At 37.1% G+C, this 23,532-nt stretch overlaps 1 pseudogene; it reads right to left on the bottom strand.

Annotated features, from left to right (window-relative positions):
• LOC149190342 ((+)-alpha-pinene synthase, chloroplastic-like) overlaps positions 1-23,532 on the bottom strand; it is a 110,313-nt pseudogene that overhangs the window by 70,992 nt on the left and 15,789 nt on the right.

The following is a 23,532-nucleotide window of genomic DNA, read 5'->3' as shown; positions in this document are numbered from 1 at the left end:
TTAGAGAATACACTATTGCAGAGGAAGCTTTGGGTTGAATGAAATTTCATGAACCTACTGTAGAATCTGTGAGCTAAATTTTTAATCTTTAATATATTTTTTCCTTATACTATTTCTTATGATGGATGGCATATGATATGTAGGAAGCTTTTCACTCTATAGAAGATATTCATGGCCTTGTGTATGGTCAAGAAGATTCCTAAACCTCAAATGATGACAATCTACTATTCAAAGTTAACAAAGATATTTTGGATGTTATAAAGTCATTTGTATCATGCTTATGCATGGTGCAAGCTCTATATCCTCTAGAAAAGCTACAATATATACTTAACATAGAAGGATTTGTAGCTGTTGGCATCATCTGGATTGTTGGTTACCATTTCTATTATGCCCTATGATCACAAGCATGGGGCTCACCATTTTGAGCTGGAGAATGAGAACGAAAGAAGTTCAAGAATGGCGAGTCTTTTAAGTTTTTTGGATTTAGTTTGTATTCTAAAATGGATACCAGAGAAGTGGTAAGTTATTTCAATGAAAGGGCTTAAGTTCATCTATCACTGTTTGAGATGTTTGCATTTGTATAGGTTTTTATAGTATAAGTATTATATTAAATGCTTAGTTCAAGGAGTTTTCTTCCAATATGTCTAATAATAATATGTTTTTTTTTGCAGTTGTCATGCTCAACACTTCTATCTGAAGTGGTAACTAATAAGTATAGAGCTCATTAAAGAATTTATTTTTGAAATTAAGTATTTCCTTGATGTTTTTGAAAGGTCAGAGCACACATATATTCTTCTAAGCCCTTTTTATGCTTGTACAGGTTACCTCCCATATGTCTTTCCATATGTACCTTGTACCTTGTTACCTCCAAACTTGCAAGTAAATTGTTACCTTTCATATGAAGAATTATCAACCATTGAGACTTAAATCAATGTTTCACCTGCCAAAGGTCCCAATGTTCAATCAAACGCAGTACCAATAGCAACAACTCCACCTCCAGCTCCTGTGTTAGATCTTCTTAGTTATTTGATAGGTTTAAGAAATGCACTTGTCCCTAGAGATTAGTGAACAGTATGCTCTAGGTGGGTATTAGATAGTCAATTCCATTTCATTTTGTAAAGAACAAATGGAGAAAATTGGCTTTATTGTTGTTAGATGTGAATTGTATTTACTATGATAAACATCAACCTGATTAAAGCAACTTGTGATATTTGGTTAATGATTTGTGCGGGCCTCCACTGCTTGTTTTACTTGCATCATCAGTAGCTCAAGTCCTTAAGATCAATGGGAAACTTATATGGTGCGATGGTAAAAAAATTTACAGCTTGAAGTTTTAGAATAACTCTTTCGGTCTTCCAGCTGCTGGAGTCTGCACCTCTATAGGTGCAATTCATAAAATGTGAAAATAGTTGAGATATTAGTTCTATTCACTGTAAATATTGCTAGTTCAATAAGACGTAGATGCATATCTATTTTGAGTCTTTTTTCTAAGTTTCGTTCTTGGTAAATTAGGTGCTACCAATGCAGCTTGGGAACTCAGCACACACATTGCTGCTAATGGTATTATTTCAAAACATATCTCCTGGACTAGAAAACGCTCTTTTGTAGGTGGAAGTAAAAATAATCAACAATTTGTTTGGTATTTTAATGATAATATTCCATTTGAAGTTTTCTTCACTAAGGATGGCAGGATGGAGCGTGCAACATTTTTGGAGGTAATAATGAATGCTAGGATCTAAATTTTAAGCTTTGGAAGTTTTCTTCATTGAGGATGGCATGATGGAGCGTGCAATGTTTCTAGAGGTAATAATGAATGCTAGGACCATTCCCTCTCCACCACTCTACCTGTGCCTTCGACTCTATTGGATTTTTAGGACTTTTGGGTCAGAAGGACTGGGCAGGATGGACAAGTCCAAGAGATCAAAAGGGGAAGAGGAAGAGCACATAGATGGTGAGCTTGTTCTCTCCATTGAAAAGCTATAGGAAATCCAGGATGAGCTTGAGAGGGTAAGTTCTCATGCACTCTGAAAACTGCTTTTTGGGGTTATTTTATTTTATTTATTTATTTTTAAATTGGTTTTTTTCTTATCTTTTTTGAAAACCTTTTGCCCATTCCTTTCTCTGTGTATTATTATTTTTTTTTATTGGTGCATTTGTGGATTGATTGAATTTTTTCTTGTTTGTCGGCTACTTGAGAATGATTTGTTACAACCCTTAAGCGCAGGTTTGAGGAAAATAGTTGTTTTTTCAATAAACCCACACTACATCTTCATATTCTTTTAGTCTTTTGGATATGGACATTTTGATTGGTTTACATATGAAGTTTTTCCAATAGTGTCGGGGAAATTGCTTCAAGGAAAAATTGAAACTGGAACATCCTCAAATTAGTTATTTCAATTTTTTTCCATATCCATTTATTGTTTGGGTGTGAGTTGGTAAAGCTTAGGGTTCAACAAATGTAATATTTTGTGCAATAGTTCTTTATCAGTTACAATGTGGCTATTGACGATTAGGTTCATAATGACCTGGTGACCTGAGGCTCTCTTAATGTAGTATGCTGCACTCCTACATCCATTTTGGTCTCAATTACAATCTTCACGTTTATGATAAGGTGATAGTGGCCTGGTCACTCGGGGTACTCTTGGATTAGTCACTACCCCCAAAGGATCTAACAAGGTTGCTGGAATTAATGGAAAAAGCTCACAATTCTATTTGGCACCTTCCCTTAGGGAAGGGTAGACCCGCCTTACCTATATGGTTGTTGACAGTTGGCTTATTCTTACATTCATTTTTCTATTAGTTGCTGGAAAGTTTTCTTGGAGGAATTAATGGATAGAGTTTAAGTTGGATTTCTAGGATTTCTCACTGTAGATCACCTGATAATGCAATATAATAAAGCAAAATACTTGATCTACTTCTACAAACAAAATTGTGGAAGCTTAATTGATTTTGAGCAAGATGAAATAGAACACATATAACAGATGAAGAAGAAACAATCACACATGAACACAGAAGAATACTCTAGGCAAAGCCTTAGCTAAAAACGTCGATCTCTGTATTATCATACAAGTGGAAATATCTCTGGATTACACAAAGCTTTAGCTCACAAGCTATCCAGCTCTTAATACTTCTCATAGACTGAATAGACACAACATATGCCTTCCTTCAGTCCTCCAAGCCTCCTATTTACTTGCGCAGTTTCTCCTGGGTCCTCTGGCTACCACCTATATGAATTCACCTCTCACGCAACTCACCCAACTCAAAAATAACTGCACAATCCTCAAGGAATGAATTCCTTCTACATTCAAGAGATATCCTCAATGGAATATTCCTACAACTGATAGTACACTATCCCATCCTCTGATCTCAACTGGGTCTCTGACTGAACTAACATGCATGAGTTATTTATGAGAGAATATTCAGTTATCTGAAGTACACTAGTTACATGCATGCATGCATTAACTAACTGAAATCACAATCAGTTCTAGAAACTATTGGAACTAATCTAACTGGACTTAACTCAATTAACTGAGCTAACTAATTACAACACAAAGTACAACTCATCTTGATCTCCTTAATTAAGGGATAACATCCTCAATCAAAGGGATAACCATTGCATTTCTTCACATAGACTTCATGTTTGATTTTCTCCAACTAATTAACTCAAAACGAATTAATTAATTATTTTTCAAACTGCTGCTAAGATCAAATTCGAATTTTAATTCTCAATTTTAGTTCAGGGACTAACTAAAATTAGAATGTATCCCAAAATGCTATTTATAGCAATGTTGTTTTAAAACTTCTATATTTAGCATTTCTTGTTGCTATTTTCAACACTCCATCTCAAGAAGAAAGGGATTATCTGTCACCCCTATTCTGTCTCTGTGGAACTCAAATTTTCATTTTGAAAATACCCTAGTCAAAATATCTACATCCTGCTCCTCGATCGAAACATACTACAACAACATTCACCTCTTCACCACACATTCGCGAAGATGATGATACTGAATATCGATGTGCTTGGACCCGTCATGAAATACTAGATTCTTAGAGAGTTTGATACAACTCTTATTATCGCAATAGATCATAGTTGGATCCATCCACTCAGCCTCTATTGACGTAAGTGAAACTAACCTTTGTTTCCTACTGTACCAAGAAACTAGAGTTGAACCAAGGTCTAAAATTCCTCCTGAAGTGCTCTTCTGATCTGATCGACTCCCTATCCAATCTGCATCTGTGAAGCCATGAAGCTTCACTCCCTCTGTCCATCTATACCATAATCCATACTGAGATGTGCCTCTGAGGTATCTCAGCACATTCTACGCTACCTTCCAAAACAACTTGGTAGGTCGAACCATAGCTTGACTCAGTTGGTTCACCGCAAAGCATAAATCTAGTCGTGTGTTCACTAAATACATCAATGAACACACAAGCTACCGATAAACAGTAGCAGCTACTATCTCACTTGAAGTAGCATCCTCCTTACTCCAGTTACCTGCTAGAGGAGTCTGCATGGGCTTGCACTTATCCATGTGGAATCTCATGAGTATCTCATTGGCATACTTGCCTTGAGACACAAACACTTCCCCATTCTTCTGCCACACTTCCATGCCTATAAAGTAGTGCATGAGACCCATGTCTTTCATCTCGAACTCTCTTGCAAGGTCCTCCTTGCTAGACTTAATCAACTGATCATCACCTATCAATATCAAATCATCAACATAAAGAACAATGATCAATGGCTTAGCTTCTACCATGATGTGGTAAAGGTTCGCATCCACTTCACTCTTTGTGAAGCCCAACCTGGTGAAATAACTGTCGATCCTAGTGTACCAAGCATGAGGTGCTTGCTTCAGCCCGTACAAAGCTCTCTTAAGTCGGCACACATCCAACTCATGATTGAAGGTCTCAAATCCTTCCGGCTACTCTATGTACAAGTCTTCCTCAATCTTGCCATTGAGGAACACAGTCTTCACATCCATCTGATGGATCTTCCAACCCATCTATGTTGATAATGCCAACATCGATATGATAGATGAGTACCTTGCTATAGGAGAAAGAGTCTCATCATAGTCAATCCCCTCGACCTGTGAGAAACCACGGGTAACAAATCTTGCCTTATGTTTCTCAACACTACCATCAGCTTCTTGCTTTAACTTGTAAATCCATCAGGAACTCACCACTGACTTGTCCTCCGGACTTGGAACAACATCCCAAACACTGTTCCGAACTATGGAGTCATACTCCTCCACCATAGCATCAACCCAGACTAGTTGCTACACTGCTTCCTCAAAGAAAGATGGTTCGGTCTCTATGCATTCCCCAACCAGGGCCATGTAACCATTGTACCGCTTATGTCACCTCCTCTATCTATGTTGAGAAGATGGCTGTCCCACATTCTCTCTTGCATCCATCATCAATCTGTCAGCGTCCCTTGAGCGTTTTTGCCCATCTCTGGAGGACTCCGCATGAGTGGATGTCTCCACTCCTGGATCCTCTACCTACGGTTGCTCCACATCAGTCTGAGGATCCTCCTCCTTAGGAACCAAAAGTTTCATCTTTGCATGCAACTTGAGTTTCCTCTCAAGGGAAAATTGCATGGCCTTCTACTCATCGAACTTCAGATCTCTGCATACCACTATCCTCTAACTGGTAGGCAAGAACACCCGATAGTTGTGGGGTGTATCAGTGTACCTCACAAGTATCCCCAACTCAGCTATTGGCTCTATCTTCTTCCAAGATTCTTTGGTCACATGGAAAAATACTGATGAGCCAAAGATCTTGAAGTGACTCACATCTTATCTCTTCCCGGAGAAAGCCTCCTCTGGTGTCTTCATCCCCAGTATACGATGCAAGCTTCTATTCTGCAAGTATATTGTTGTATTGCATGCCTCAGCCCACAAATGAAGTGGTAGGCCTTGGTCATGCAGCATCACCTGAGCTGCGCCCACAATTGTTTTGTTCTTCCTTTCAGCCACCCCATTCTACTGTGGGTTATGGGGTGCTGTCAACTTCCATTTAATTCCTTCTGCTGCAAAAATGTCCCTAAACTGTTAAGAGACATACTCTCCAACATTGTCGTTTATCAAGGCCCTTATTTTCTTTCCAGATTCTTTCTCAACCAAGGCTTTGAACTCACAAAACCTTGAGAAGGTTTGATCCTTCTTCTGCATGAAGTAGATCAAACATCTATGAGAAAAATCATCAATAAAAATAACATAGTACCTTTGTTTAGCGGTGGAGGCTATCGAGAATGGTACACACACATCTATATGAACTCACCCCAAGATTTCTCTAGCTCGACTGTCTCGATCCTGAAAGGAATATTTTGCATACTTACCCAAGGTACAACCTTTGCATGTATCCACTTGCTCCAGTTTACCCTTGGGAAGTCCGGTAGAAATATGTTGCATGATCTTTAAGGCCCCATGGTGCAAGTGGCCCAATCTTCTTTGCCATATCTCGCCAACACCTTGGCTTTGCACCAACTCTACTTTGGAACTCAGTGCAGCACAGTCATCTACCTCCATCTTGTAGAGATTCTTTACTCGAATCTCAATCCTCTTGGTTTGTCCCATGCCGATGTGCCTCAGGAATGCCTTTCATTTACTAAATACTACATCATAGCCTTTGTCTTCCAACATAGCGATGGACACTAGGCTCTTCTTCAGTCCAGGCACATACTTTACATCAGTCAGGGTGAGAGGAGCTCCATGCTCCCTCTGAAACAATACTATGCCTTCACCTAAAACACAGTACTTTCCATCATCGCCCATATCTATGCGCATCTGGAGGTATTTCTCCTCCAAGGTACTGAATAAACTCTTATCGCCGGTCATGTGGAATGAAGCTCCACTATCCAGCTACCAAACAAAACCCACCATTGATGAAACCATGCATGTAATGAGGGTGAAATCCAATTCGAATTGTGAAGCCAATGCCTCACCATCTGATCCTTCCTAGGATCGCTTCTTGGATTTCTTCTGTGGACAATTTAGAGCATAATGGCCCACCTCATGGCAATGAAAGAATCGCACTTTTCATTTCTCAATATTCTTCCCACCATGGGAAGAACAAGATTTGGAATGGGAAGCCTTCCCTTTCCTTTTCCTCACCTTACTCGTTAAGGCTAGATTTTCTTCATCATCATGCTTTGATGAAGATCCATCTTTGGTGCTTCTCCTTATCTCCTCCTACATCAAATCTGACCATAATCATTCCCAATCTGGTAGTTTCTCTCTTCCATTTACCGAGTCTTGGTAGCTATGCTAGCTCTTAGGAAGACCAAGGAGAGCGAGACTCACCATGTTATCATTAGTTGTCATGATTCCTACACTTCCAAGCTCATCCTTGCAAGTGGTGAGCTTGTTCAGATATGTAGAGATCGTGTCGTCCTTTTCACACTTGATTTTTTGAGGCTTATCTTTCAGCGCCAACTTCCTCTAATCGTTGTTGTTTTGATATAGATCCTTCAATGTTTTCCACATTGAAAACAGTGTTTCCTTCCCATGGAGACTCAAGATAATGGGGTCTCGAACTCCCTCTAGAAGAATCCTCCTAGCTCTAGCCACACATTTCTTCCATTCTGCTAATTCTTGGGCATTAGCAGCTGCTGGCTTGGGGACTTCTTGATCAATGAAGTCTTTCAAAACGTTGTCCTCTAATACCACTTCCATGTGATCCTTCGAGGCTATATAATTTGAGCTACCATCCAGGGCATACTTGAGTCTCAAACCGTTGAACGCCATTGGTGAAATTTGAGATGTGATAAGAATTTGATTTCTATAATCAGGAACTTCAAACATTGAACTTCTCCTTTCTTTGTATATTGTTCTCCACTTTGATCACCTTTGCTCCGATACCATGTAGAATTTCTCACTGTAGATCACCTGATAATGCAATATACTAAAGCAAAATACTTGATCTACTTCTACAAACAAACTTGCGGAAGCTTAATCGATTTTGAGCAAGATCAAATAGAACACATATAACAGATGAAGAAGAAAAAATCACACATGAACACAAAAGAATACTCTGGGGAAAGCCTCAACTAAAAACCCCGATCTCTGTATTATCATACAAGTGTAAATATCTCCGGATTACACAAAGCTTTAGCTCACAAGCTATCCAGCTCTCAGTACAATCCCTCAATACTGCTCATAGACTGAATAGACACAACATATGCCTTCTTTCATTCCTCCAAGCCTCCTATTCCCATGTGCAGTTTCCCCTCGGTCCTCTGGCTACCACCTATGTGAATTCGCCTCTCACACAACTCACCCAACTCAGAAATAACTACGCAATCCTCAAGGAATGAATTCCTTCTGCATGCAATAGATATCCTCAATGGAGTATTCTTGCAAATCATAGTATATTGTCCATCCTCTGATATCAACTAGGTCTCTGACTAAACTGACATGCATGAATTATTTATGAGAGAATATCTAGTTATCTAAAGTACACTAGTTACATGCATGCATGCATTAACTAACTAAACTCACAATCAGTTCCACAAACTGTTGGAACTAATCTAACTGGACTTAACTCAGTTAACTGAGCTAACTAATTACAACTCAAAGTACAACTCATCCCGATCTCCTTAATTAAAGGATAACTTCCTCAATCAAAGGGATAACTGTTGCATGTCTTCATGTAGGCTTCATGTTTGATTTTCTCCAACTAATTAACTCATGATGAATTAATTAATTATTTTTCAAACAGTTGCTAAGATCAAATTCGAATTTTAATTCTCAATTTTAGTTCAGGGACTAACTAAAATTGGAATGTATCCCGAAATGCTATTTATAGAAATGCTATTTATAGAAATGTTATTTTTAGCACTTCTATATTTAGCATTTCTTGTTGCTATTTTCAACATGATTCTAGATGACAAGAAGAGTATTCCTACATTACGTATTTGTAATTTCTTAGTTTCATTCACATTGAGGAAGAACCAGATTCATTGTATCACTTTTGTTTTCACTTTCCCCACTTATACAATGAAGTTGCAACTATGGATTTATTTTTTCCTTCTACTTTTGCTCTCTGAGATTGAATCTAAAGTCTTTAGTACCTAGCAGAGCATTTTCTCTTCTATCATAAGATTCATGTGTGTGTAAACCTATGTAGTTGATGAAATAATATTGGATTGGATTGAAACAATGAGATTTTGTTGTGGTGGTGGTGATGAATCATTTTTTCAATTGAGCATAACATGTGTATATGATATAATGCAGAAAAATGGAAAACAAAGTGCAATTCTCATAGGGTGCATTGAGCTGCTCTCTTTTGATTATTCATCTCGAGTTGTGTTGAATGTAGAAATGGGTGTCAACTGCAAAATGTTTTTTCTTTCATGAGACTGCAGAAATCTGTCTCCAAATGAATTGAAAATGTCTTGTTGCACTCTGGGTTATTCTATCACCACTCTTACATGGGATGTTTATATTCAGGTCATTTAGTTATTATATGATGTCCAACTGTGTGGGGCCTTCTACACGGGTAAATTTCACTTGGGTATTATGAACAACTGAGTCCTCAATTATTTTTTGTGGTTTGCCTTTCAGTATAGGGTCTTTAACATTCATTATTGTTTGATACATTGAGCATTTGCTTCTAGTAGATTTGATGGGTGATGGCACTAAGTTTTCTAATCTATTTCTTTTATTGAGATATATGTGTTTGATAGGCTGGGCAATGTGTGCTCTAATCCAAGAGGTATTTTAAGGTTAATGGTATATGATTTTTTGTAGATTTGGCTTGACAAAGTAAATGTGTCTGATGGATTGTAGAATCTTTAAAGACATGTGAAGGGCAGATGATATCTCATTTCCAATTGATTTTCATTTCCAATTGATTTTTTTTGAAAGAAAATGTAAGTGCCTGTCTAAAAGTTTGAAAATAAAAAATTCATAGCAAAGTGTTGATTGCACTGTGAATGCCTTATCATCTCCATTTATAGTTTATAAAGAGAAAAAGTAGGCAACTTCCTTTCCATTTTTCACTCACTTTTATTTTTTTCACTTAATTCTGTTGAAATATGCAATTTCTTTTGTTTGAAATTCATAGTGTAGCTGCATTTTTTTCGTGTGTGTATATATATATATATATATATATATATATATATATATATATATATATATATGAATATTTTATAAATGTAATTTTAAGGATTGCCATAACTATTCACATAATTTTTTAAAGTGTGCTAGCTCAATGAAAGAACGTCTACTTTACAAGCAGGAGGTTGGTGGTTCAATTCCACTGTGGGCTAACATGAATTAATCAATGATTTTGTAGTTCATTTTTAACTAAATGTTTTTATATCGATTTATTTCGATGGTGAGATATTTCTGGATTCATTGTTTTATATTGTCTCTAAAGACACAAAAGTAATCTTTAAATAAAAAACTTATCATCTCTAGAGAGACAATAGCTAGTATTAAAGACATATTGTCTCTAATCTCAGTGTTGTCTTTAGAGAGACAACAATAAAATTGTCTCTAGAGAGACAGAAATGAAATTGTCTCCTAAGATACAATAATGGTTGTATTATATATTGTCTTTATAGAGACAATATTCTTTTAAGATGGTAATCTTAAAGACACTATTTTTTAAAACAATAATCTTTAAAATAATAATTTTTGAGACACTAAAGACAATATTTAAGACAATACACAAGTTTTTTTTTTTTATCTTAAGTTAAGAAAATCACCATGCCACTGTCACTATCCAGAACATATTCCATTTCATTTGTTTTGACAGAACATATTCCATTTCATTTGTTTTGACATAAAAGGTTATGGGATTAACTTGTAGCATTGAGTGTCACCTTTCAGTGGAAGGATGGCACATATCAATTCATTAAACTTCGATGGAAAGTCAATTTCCTGCAGGATGCGGGGTGGAAGAGGAAACCCCAACGTGAGCATGGGTTCGAGTGTGGTTATGCGAGAGCCGAAGCTGACTGTCCCATTCTCCAGGTACTCGTCGAACGTCGGAAGATAACCACTGGAAATCCACTTGGCTTCTTGCATATACGCATCAATAAAAGCCTCCCACTGGACAGGCACAAGAACAAGCAAAACAACATTAACTGATCATCGCTCAGTGAAATCCTTCGTAAGTTACTCACAAATAAATATTTGTATATGTATGTTTTATTCTTGTTCATACAGATTTTCGAACATAGCTGACTGTGTCTCGGCCTTGAATCTTCTGCGCTTCTTCTGCCATTTCGAAGGTAAGTTACTCACAAATAAATATTTGTATATGTATGTTTTATTATTGTTCATACAGATTTTCGAACACAGCTGACTGTGTCTCGGCCTTGAATCTTCTGTGCTTCTTCTGCCACTTCGTTTATGTTGTTGTAAACTGCCATGTACACTCCTTTCATAAAATCTGGAAGACACTCTACCGAAGACGGATCCCATCTGATCATTATAAACACACTTTTTAGTCATGTCGGTTTTTGTATGCAAAGGTAATATTCGTTCACTCGATTAGTAGTATACATTTTCTTAATTTCACAGTAAATTTATTCAAAATCGAGAAGGTAGGTACATGTCTCTATGTGGGTATATAATATATATATGAAAGAGAAACAATGGTCAAAAAGCCTTAGGGCTACACTGTAAAATAGGCTTTCCTACGTAAGTGCAATTATCACCTCTTAAATGCTGCGGTTAAGAGTTCGAGCTCCTCCATTGTTCCGAAGGTGTCGTAGATATCGTCGAGAATCGTGATCATATGAAATATTTTGGCAAATCCGACTCGAAACGCAGAATGTTTAGGAACATTTGCAATGCAAGCTGCTAAAGTGTAGTATTCCACGTGACGATGCCGTGAGAATATTATTTGAGGGAATCCATAATCTTTCCACCATCTACACATAAACTTCACGTATTTACATTCTTGAGAGACATTGTAACTCTCTCTTTACTAGAGAGTGAAAAATGTTGAATTCCAGTTTTGCAAGCTCTAACAGTTTCTCCTGATCAAATATGGCGTCCTAAACCAAAAATTGCATCAGGAATCAATTGAAAATTTTACATGGATACTAAATTATGAAAATACAGATTTCCAGGAAGACAAACAACGTCATATGGCCTGGCCCAGCTGTGTTTGTTCATCTATTAGCATATATTCAGAGTCATCCATCTTCAGTTCAGACCTTATAGTAAGATTTTGAATTTCTCTCCAAGTAGTATTTGTGCATTCAACTACACATAAACAAAAGAAAGGCATTCTAGACTTTATGATATGGAAATAAAATTGATGAGCCTACTCAAATGTAGTGTCCTTTCCAAATACGTCGATGTACATTCTTGTTTCCATCCTTGGCAGATTTGTGTGCCAACCAAATTCCAGAAGATACTCTATCTGCGATCCACAAATTTGAAACTATAAAATACACATCGCAACAAATAATGAAATATCATGCTAAGTGGTATCGTATTACCGTCTCACCTCTTGTGAAAGACCGGAGGGCGGAATCTTTTGTAGGGCATCTTTTAAAAACATTGTAGAGAAGATTTCAGCCTCCTCCATAACTTTTTCGCCAGGAAAGGCAATGAGAGATGCCCGAAATAAATTGAGGACGTCTCTTATCTCTCCCTCTGTTTGAATGGCAGAGCAAGTAAACTGCCCCTTCTCGTTTTTGAAGTGATCCAGAACATCTGGTATCAATGTATAAAGCAACATGAGGCAATGTCTCCACGTAAATGGCGGTTATAATGAAAAGTTGAAAGAGTAATTAATTAATGAAACCCTGACATACGTGAAGACACCATGTATCCGTGTAGTCGGAGAGTTCGAAAACCCAAGGCGGTTGAGTTGAGATCAGTCACACCACTTTCTCTCCCACGTCCAATGCCTTTTTCACTCCAAAAGCTGCCGGGAAAATAACTTTCATGTTATAATCGTGTGCATTCGATATATAAATCATAAATGAAAAATGATGACAAGGATATGGGGATTGACCTGTAGACATGATCGAGTGCTGATTTTAGCTCATTTTGGAAATGCCTATCATTCCCCAACCGTTCAACAGTATCGACCATCCAGAGGCGTTGATGGAGGTCATTGAGGGGACTGGTGGATACTCCATCTTCGGCTGACATTGAATTGAACATATCTTTTACTTCCCCAATAAGTCTATCAGCGCGCTCACGGTAAGAAAGTGCCTGAACCATATACAATAATTGGAGCAGAAAATTAATTCATGAACTAATTGTGAACGAGAAAAGGAATACGTAGAAAAATAAATTCAGATAAAGGTACAAGCAACTCAAAGGAAATGGAGAGAGAGTATGTGGAATCATGGTCCCCAAGGTTGGAATGATGACCACCTGTGCGTCTCTGTACCCAATCTTCATTACAAATCACTTAAATAAGATTACAATGGAAATATCAGTAATAAATGACTGTAGTTAAACTCAACTAACTCAAAATGAACTCTGGACACTTGGAGCTAAAGTTTTGACACCTAACCTGTAGTTGGAATTAGATTCTCCAACATTCTCCCTTAATTATAACCACATAAAATTTAATTAAGATAGCTGCTAGTCTATGTTTGAACTAGCTTTACAATTTAAAAATTGACTTATCTTTTCTTCTTATCTTTTTCCAAATTCTTTAGCCTCTAAATTGTTTAACTTTTTCTCTTTGTTGTATCCTTTAAACCTCAGTGCCTTCATTTGTTTGTTGTATCTTTCAAACCTCAGTTTCTTCATTTGTTGGTGGAGGTCTTCCATTTTTCTACGTTGTCAAAGCATATCTTGGACTTCTTAAAAAAAAGACTTGTATGTGGGCTGTTGCCATATATTATCTTCAGTAATGCTCCTTTCATCATCAATTTGATGCAACATAATATTATAATAAAATAATATTTCTTGAAGACTATCTTCCTCTTCTGTACTAACTTGTGCTACTGCAAGCAGGTTGTCTTCAACTGTCTCACCAAATAGCATCATGTCAATATGATGTTTTTGCTGCATCACATGCAACCATTCATGATTAGCCAGAAATTCTTCATCAAATTTTACATCAAAAATATTAATTGCTAGATTCACCATATCTGCTCTAATGGCAACTTCATTGTCCTAAGGATTCACCAAACTTTCCTCAACAAGCTCTGTTGCTCGAATCATCATATTTCCATTAGCAAGCTCTGTTGCTGGAATCAACATATCTTCATCCATTTGTGATTGTGCACATTGAGGTTCATGAGCATCTATGTGATCCTTCTCTCTTTCTTCTGCGATTTATTCACAGACATCATCCATGTGGGACTGAGTACAGTGGGTTTCAACAATCCATTCATCTAGATGTAGATCTGCTGCTATAGATCCACCTTCATCTTCAACTTCAATACTCCCCAAAACAGCTTTCAAGGGTATCCCAAGCCTACTTGGGTGTCTTGGCTTCTAAAATGAAATCAGGGTAGAACGCTGTCATTGACAGATCCTTTTATGCATTTCAATGAAAATGTATCATTTTGCCTTTTCACTTCCAGATCTAAAAAGATCTCAAACATCTCATGTAGTCCCTTTGAATTTCTCAACCTCTTGCCTTTTCCCGTTTAAGCGTTCACTTAGTACAACTCAACAAACAAACAAAAAAATGTAAATATCGCATCTAATTGCAATAAAAATGATTCTTGGCTTTCATAAACAAAAGAATCTACAAATTGCTCTACAAAATCCTTGCCTTCCCAAAAACTTTCACAATTTTTTTATATTTTAATTCGATCTTAAAAAACTCTTTTAAACAATATACTACCCTTTTAGAGACATTGCATGCACCTCCTTTATATAACAATATAATCCCTTTTCCAAGACTCGTCGAGCCTATTTAAAAAAATTACATGAGCCCTTCATAAATAATATGAATCTCATTTCACATTCAAATTCATAAAAGGTATTTTAAAATTTTGAAATAATCCCATTCAAAATAATACGATCATACTCCTTTGACCTTTTTTATTTGCGCTCCGATTGGAATGCTCATTCCGTATGAAGACTCGACTTCAATCCCGATTGGAATGCTTCTTGTGTATGAAGATTCGGCTTCAAATTCGAAGACCTCAAGTAGATCACGTTTGAAAACAACCTCCACATCTCATTTTTGTGTAGAAATTATAATTTCAACTGCAGTGAACAGTTAAACAGCAGCCGCTACTTTACTTAAAAAAAGGCCACCGCCATTACTGTCTTTTCACCCTTTAATTGTTTTTGTGTTCCCGAAGGAGGAAGATCAGATCCACCGCTATGCCATTACTTCTAAACAACTACATTAAAGAGCATAATGGCCGAAAGTGAAAAGAACCAGCCTTGAGCCGTCGCAGCATTTATCAGCCATGGGTTTCAACACCACCGACTCAAGAAATACAACAAAAGATCATATTTGTTCATCATGAGCACCAGATTGTAGTAGAGACTTCATCAGTGAGTTAAAGCGGTTAGTGGATAAGTTATAACCGCTTCCCGCACTGTAAAAAAGTAGAAAATGTAATGCACTATAAAACGCACACACAACAGTGTAGAAAATATAGAGAGTTTTCTTTGTAATGCACAGCAGTGCAGAAGTTTTTGTAATACGTAGTAGCACGTATGAAAGAACGAAAAATTTACACACAACAATGTAAAATTTTTCAAGAAAGAAACAGAGTGTTACAACAGCGTTAATTTTGAACAGAAACAGAGTGTTTTGGTAGATGCACAGGAGTGCAGACACACCAGTGCAAAGTGCAGACACAGCAGTGCAAAACAGTGTGTTGATTTTCAGAGGAGACAGAGTATTTTGCTTTCTGTAATGTATAGCAGTGCAGACACAGTAATGTAATTTTTCTTTACAGTGTGAAGTTTTTTTTTAAGTTTTTGAACTGTCTTTAAAACAGCCTTGTAGTAATCCCTCTGTTAGAGGAAGTATCGTTAATGAATACAAAGTCCCTTTTGTTGTGTGTTGTTGAAACTTTGTTTTTAGAAAATATTTTTTTTGTTACGAGGCATCAAAACAGAGTGTTGCTAAAACACCAGTTTCAGCGTTGCTGAAACACCGTTGCTGAAACACTGCATTCAACAATTGACGAAACTGCATTGCTGAAACACCGTATTCGCAAACGATTTTTTTCCGCTGTGTTAAAACATAGTATTGTTTTGTTTTGTTCATTTTTGTTTGGAATTATCAGAAATCCCAACATGGTACCAGAGCTTGTCCAGGCTCTTTGAAGACGTCGAAGAAGCTGAAGGAAGGTTTCTTGCTGTAGCAAATTATCCAGCAGAGTGAAAACGTTGTCAAGGTATTTTTTAGATTAGTTTTTTTTTTTGTAGTTGTTGAAGACAATTAAGTGATTTTTAATACACAGTCAAGTATTGCAAGAATAGCCAGCACCAGCACCAGCATGGGTATGTTTAATACCCAACTCCCACAGTTCAATGGGAAAAACTATGATTACTGGGCAACAACCATGAGAGCCCTGTTTGCTTCTCAAGATTTATGGGAACTTGTTGAATATGGATTTGAAGAGCCAGCAAATGAAGATGAGTTTAATGGATTAATTCAGGCAGAGAAAGAGCTGTTGAAGAGAAACAAGAAGAAGGATTCAAAAGCCCTTGTATTTTTATATCAAGCAGTGCATGAGAGTGTGTTTCCAAGGATAGCAGCAGCCAAGACATCCAGAGAAGCATGGCAAACTCTCAAGACAGCCTATCAAGGCATGGAGAGAGTGAAGACAGCAAAACTACAGTTGTTGAGGAAAGATTTTGAGAACTTGCACATGAAGGAGTCAGACAATATTGACTCATTCTTCACACAAGCAATTGGTCTAGTCACACAGATAAGGTCTCATGGAGAAACTCTTGAAGAAAGAAGGATTGTGGAGAAACTATTGAGGTGCCTACCCTCAAAGTTTGATGTGATTGTCACCACCATAGAAGAGACAAAGGATCTCTCAAATTTTTCAGTTGATGAACTTCATGCATCACTGATAACACATGAGCAGAGGTTGAGTAGAAATGAAAACTCATCTCTAGAGTAAGCCTTCAAGACCCAGATGTCATTTGGAAGAGGAAGAGGTCAAGGCAGATGAAACAAGAGATGAAGAGGCAGAAGCCAATACAGAGGTGGAAGAAACAGTTCAGCAAACGTTCAAGGAAGAGGTAGCAATCCAAATCAGAACCAAGGCCATGGCAGCAGCCAACAAAGTGGACAACATCATGCTCAAGGACAAAGGTATGAAAAATCCAATGTCCAATGTTATTACTGTAAAAAATATGGGCACTATGCAAATGAATGTAGGAAAAAGCAGTATGATATGAGTAATAGATCTAGTGCAAATATCACTAGAGAAAATATCAACCAAGATAATGTGTTGTTAGTTTGTAATATGGCTGAAACAAACAGTGAAGATATATGGTTTCTAGATTCTGGTTGCAGCAACCATATGACAGGAAACATAGCCCTGTTTTCTTCTTTAGATCAGAGTGTGCAGTCACAAGTCACACTTGGGACTGATAGTAAAATTTCTGTTATGGGAAAAGGAGAAGTTAAAATATTTACAAATAAAGGTGAAAAGAAAACCATAGTAGACGTCTATTATGTTCCCGGAATGAAGTGTAACCTCTTGAGTATTAGACAGCTTGTTCAAAAGGGTTACAATGTTTTCTTTGAGAATGATGTATGCACCATCATGGATAGATCACCCAGCAAACGTTGTATTGTTGAAGTGAAGATGATGAGGAACAGGATGTTCCCTCTTAGAATAAGGGCAGATTTGAAAAATAAAGAAGTAATTGCAGCAGTGACACAAGAGGCTCTCCAAAGCATACCAAAGGATGAAAATTGGTTGTGGCATTTGAGATTTGGACATCTCAACTTTGGAGGTCTTAATTTGTTGAGTAGAAAAGGAATGGTAAGAGGATTACCATTGATAGAGAAACCGTACAGCCTTTGTGAAGGTTGTATATTGGGGAAACAACACAGAGAAAGTTTTCCATCAGGGAAAAGCATAAGGGCAAAAGTACCCTTAGAGATTGTCCACTCAGATTTATGTGGACCGATGCAAACTCCATCATTAGCAAGCAGCCAATATTTTCTAACATTTATTGATGACTTTACCAGAAAGACTTGGGTTTATTTCCTGAAGAATAAGAGTGAAGTGTTTGAAAACTTTCAAAATTACAAAGCACTTGTAGAAAATCAAAGTGGGTTGTGTATCAAGGTTTTGAGAACTGATAGAGGAGGTGAGTATATCTCCAAAGAATTTTTATGTTTTTGCAGAGAAAATGGAATTCATAAGCAATTTATAGCAAGGTACACCCCGCAGCAAAATGGAGTTGCTGAAAGGAAGAATAGGACCATCATGGATATGGCGAGGAGCATGTTGAAGGCAAAGCATTTGCCAAATGATTATTGGGCTGAAGCTATACACTGTGCAGTATATATTTTGAATAGGTGTCCTACAAAAGTAGTGATGAGCAAAGTGCCAGAAGAAGCATAGAGTGGGAGAAAGCAAGGAGTCACCCACATGAAAATTTTTGGTTGTGTGGCTTATGCACACATTCCAAATCAGGTAAGGAAGAAATTGGACAGCAAAGGGGAGAAATGTATTTTCATTGGATATAGTGAGGAATCCAAAGCTTACAGGTTGTATATCCCATCTACCAAGAAGTTTTTTGTGAGCAGAGATGTTCAGTTCATTGAGGAGGAAGCTTGGGATGAAAGCATAGAGAAAACAGTGAATGTTAAAAACTGTTTGTCTCATGATGAAGATGATGAGGAGTTGGCTGAAACACATCCCCAAACAGCAGCGCCAACACAAGGACAGCAAGAGACACCCGTGAGGAGAAATGAAAGTGCTTCTCCAAGCACACCACAGGGAGGAAATTCAAGTGCTTCTTCAAGCACTAGCACACCAAATGAAAGAGGTAAGAAATTCAGAAATTTAAGTGACATTTATGATGAAGGAATGAATTATTTGTTTGCTTTGTATTGTCATGTTGATGACCCTGTTCATTTCGAAGATGCAATTAAAGATAAGAAATGGATAGAAGCTATGGATGAGGAGATGAATGCCATAGAAAGAAACAAGACACGGGATTTAGTTGAGCTACCAAAAGGTAAAGAAGTCATTGGAGTTAAATGGGTCTACAAGACCAAGAGTAATGCTGAAGGCAAGATAGAAAGGCACAAAGCAAGACTTGTTGTCAAGGGATACAAGCATCAGTATGGGAGAGATTATGAGGAGACTTTCGCACCGGTTGCAAGAATGGAAATCGTGAGAGCAGTGCTGTCCATAGCAGCACAAAACAAATGGAAAGTTTACCAAATGGACGTGAAGTCAGCATTCTTGAATGGAGTGTTATGGAAAAGGTTTACGTTGACCAACCTCTAGGCTATGAGAAGAAAGGCCAAGAGCACAAAGTTTGCAGATTGAAGAAAGCTCTTTATGGGCTGAAGCAAGTGCCAAGAGCATGGTACAGTAGGATAGATTCCTATCTACTGGAGAACGGATTTGAGAAGTGTGAGGGAGAACCCACCATTTACATCAAAGAAAAGGATGGTAAAATTTTAATTGTTGGGTTATATGCTGATGATGTGATTTTTATACGTAATGATGATTACCTCATTGAAAATTTCAAATCAGTCATGAAAGAAGAATTTGAGATGACTGACATGTGTTTGCTGAGATACTTCTTAGGAATAGAAGTAGATCAAAATAAAAATGGAATTTTTATTTCGCACGCAAAATATGTAAATGAAGTGTTGGGCAGATTTAACATGCAAGACAGCAAGGCAGCAATCACTCCCATAGTGATGGGATTAAAACTCAGCAAAGAGGACAGCAGTAAGGATTTTGACCCTAGCGTGTACAAGAGCATAGTTGGCAGCCTTATGTATTTAACTGCAACTAGGCCGGACATAATGCATGCTGTTAGTTTAATTTCCAGATTCATGGAGAGGCCAAAAGAATCACATTGGCAGGCAGCAAAGAGAATTCTAAGGTATGTTAAAGGTACGAAAAGGTATGGCACTTTTTATACTATTTCAGAATGTTCAGATTTAGTTGGATACACAGATAGTGATTGGTCTGGAAGTGTAGATGACCAGAAAAGCACATCCGGTTACGTTTTTCACATAGGTTCAGGAGCCATTTCATGGGCTTCCAAGAAACAACCAATTGTGGCGTTGTCTACAGCAGAAGCAGAGTATGTGGCAGCTACATCAACAGCGTGTCAAGCGGTTTGGATGAGGAGAATGTTAAGAAGTATATGCTAAGAGCAGGCAACAACAACGGTTATTTTTTGTGCCAATAGCTCAGTTATTGTGTTGTCCAAGAATTCTGTGTTCCACAAGAGAACGAAACACATAGACACAAAGTTTCACTACATCAGAGAATTGGTGAACAATGGAGAAATCATTTTACAACATTGCAGGACTCAGGAACAGGTTGCGGATATTCTGACCAAGCCATTGGACCAGAAAAGTTTTGAGTTTTTAAGGAAACGTCTAGGTATGACTGATAACCCAGCAGTTGAAATTAAAGGGGAGTGTTGAAATTATAATTTCATCTGCAGTGAACAGTTAAACAACAGTAGCTACTTTACTTAAAAAAAGGCCACCGCCATTACTGTCTTTTCACCCTTTAATTGTTTTTGTGTTCTCGAAGGAGGAAGATCAGATCCACCACTATGCCATTACTTCTAAACAACCACATTAAAGAGCAGAATGGCCGAAAGTGAAAAGAACCAGCCTCGAGCCGTCGCAGCATTTATCAGCCATGGGTTTCAACACCACTGACTCAAGAAATACAACAAAAGATCAGATTTGTTCATCATGAGCAGCAGATTGTAGTAGAGACTTCATGAGCGAGTTAAATCGGTTAGTGGATAAGTTATGACCGCTTCCCGCACTGTAAAAAGCAGAAAATGTAATGCACTATAAAACGCACACACAACAGTGTAGAAAATATAGAGAGTTTTCTTTGTAATGCATAGCAGTGCAGAAGTTTTTGTAATATGCAGCAGCACGTATGAAAGAATGAAAAATTTACACACAGCAGTGTAAAATTTTTCAAGAAAGAAACAGAGTGTTATAGCAGCATTAATTTTGAGCAGAAAAAAGTGTTTTGGTAGATGCACAGGAGTGCAGACACACCAGTGCAAAGTGCAGACACAGCAGTGGAAAAATAGTGTGTTGATTTTCAGAGGAGACAGAGTATTTTGCTTTTTGTAATGTACAGCAATGCAGACACAGTAATGTAATTTTTCTTTATGGCATGAAGTTTTTTTTGAAGTTTTTGAACTGTCTTTAAAACAGCCTTGTAGTAATCCCTCTATTAGAGGAAGTATCGTTAATGAATACAAAGTCCCTTTTGTTGTGCGTTGTTGAAACTTTGTTTTCAGAAAAATATTTTTTTTGTTACGAGGCGTCAAAATAGAGTGTTGTTGAAACACCAGTTTCAGTGTTGCTGAAACACTGCATTCAGCGATTGACGAAACTTCATTGCTGAAACACCATATTTCGCAAACGATTTTTTTCCGCTGTGTTAAAATAGAGTATTGTTCTGTTTTGTTCAGTTTTGTTTGGAATTATCAGAAATTCCCAACATAACGCAACTGCGGGTGCCACTATCTCGCGTGCTAAATCCATTGTCGAGAGTGAAGGCATGCAACAGAGCACTAACGCACTGTTCACCGACAAAATGGAGTGTTAATCGTAAAACAGTGTAAGGAAAGCTCGATTAGCGCACTGGTTTAACGCATGGAAAGCGTTAATCTCCCAAACAAATTCTTCGATACGTCTCGCCTTCGCCTTGCAATAGCTGGCTTCTTAGTTTTTTGGCTGCATCTTCGCTAGCTTCTTCAAACTTTTGCTGCTCTCTCAAAGAGGCTTACCATTTCTCTTCACTCACTTTTGTTGCTCTCTCAAAGAGGCTTACGCTAAATTTTCACTGCTCTCTCAAAGAGGCTTATGCTTTCTCTTCACTCACCTTACTGCTCTCTCAAAGAGGCTTAAGCTTTCTCTTCACTCATATTGCTTCTCTTTCATAGAGTCTTATGCAAACTCATGTCTCTCTGTTGCTCTCAAGGAGTCTTACACAGGCTGAGCTTTGATACCATGACAAAAATTGAAGAGAACAAAATGTGGAGCAGAGGACTTGCTCTTCTCACTATTACAAATCACTTAAATAAGATTACATTGGAAACATCAGTAATAAATCACTGAAATTAAACTCGATTTAAACTCAACTAACTCAAACTGAACTAGGACACTTGGAGCGATAGTTTTGACACCTAACAGGTGATTGGAATTAGATTCTCCAACAGAATCCAATGACACAGCAAAAACCAGAACCATTTATGTTGACTGATATCTTATGATAGATCAAGGTAACGAACTAAAATTAATGCGGTAGAAGCCTACTACCATGGCCTATATATAGAGCTTCATGTCCCCATCATGGCATGATGATTGCTGGCATTACATCAACCTTAACATAACAAAAATGTAATTTATGTCACATTTTTCAAAGAATCAATTATTATAAGTTAAAGACAATACCTATATTATTACATAACGAAGTCATTATGAATGCAGGTTTAAAAAGTCATAGATATATAATAGATATATGATTACTTCAACCTTAAAATAACCAAAAATGTTATTGATGTCAAAATTTTCAAAGAATGTATTATTATAATTTAAAGACAATACCTATATTATTAGGTAACGAAGTCAAAAAGTCATAGATATATGAAAGATATATGATTAAGATATTGAAAAATTTAATAAATTTAATATTATAATGGAAGAAATCATTATCTATATTAAAAATATCTTTAAATGGTAAATAATTTACTAAATATATTATTAATGTAATATTTAAATGTAAATATATTATTAAAACTAGAACAACCACATTTATCAATGTGGTTGATGTACGACAATAGACTTATAAGAAGCATATCTACAACCACATATACCAATGTGGTTGATATACACCGAAGACCTATATCAACCACATTAATAATTATTATATGTATTTTTTTAAAAATCAACTATTTATGATTATTAATAAATATATAAATAATAACAACCATATTATTGGAATGAAAAATCACGGGAGGGGCGAGGTCGAGATGGCAAGTTCTAACGATTGCAAAGAGGCAAGGATTTATGGCATTGCAATTCTTTGTGAATTCGATACTCTGTATAAAAAATTGGTTGAGGGCAGATTCGGGAATGCGTTGGGGGTTAGGGTTGTGCTGATTTGCATCTCCTTTCTTCATGTTAAGTGATTATGTGCCTTAACTAAAACCTATTAACAGTGCCAAGATGCGGTGACCAAGCTCTACACTTTTCTCTGCCTAACGATCGACATCATATCCCATGTATGCCTACAGAGGACAGATCTATCCTCGGCTGCAATTTATATATGAACAGTGAGGGATCTAACAAAAAGTCAAATCGCTAGATCTACATGTTTGAATCATATTTACATGAAGAGTGGATTGGAGCTCGATGTTG

The sequence above is a fragment of the Pinus tabuliformis genome, chromosome 3_1 (assembly GCF_031772625.1).
Source record: "Pinus tabuliformis cultivar Carrire ecotype Pingquan chromosome 3_1, CPIR1, whole genome shotgun sequence".
In the NCBI taxonomy this organism is placed as follows: domain Eukaryota; kingdom Viridiplantae; phylum Streptophyta; class Pinopsida; order Pinales; family Pinaceae; genus Pinus; species Pinus tabuliformis.
The sequence above is the reverse complement of the archived record's forward strand: the minus strand, read 5'-3'. Positions and strand labels throughout refer to the sequence as shown.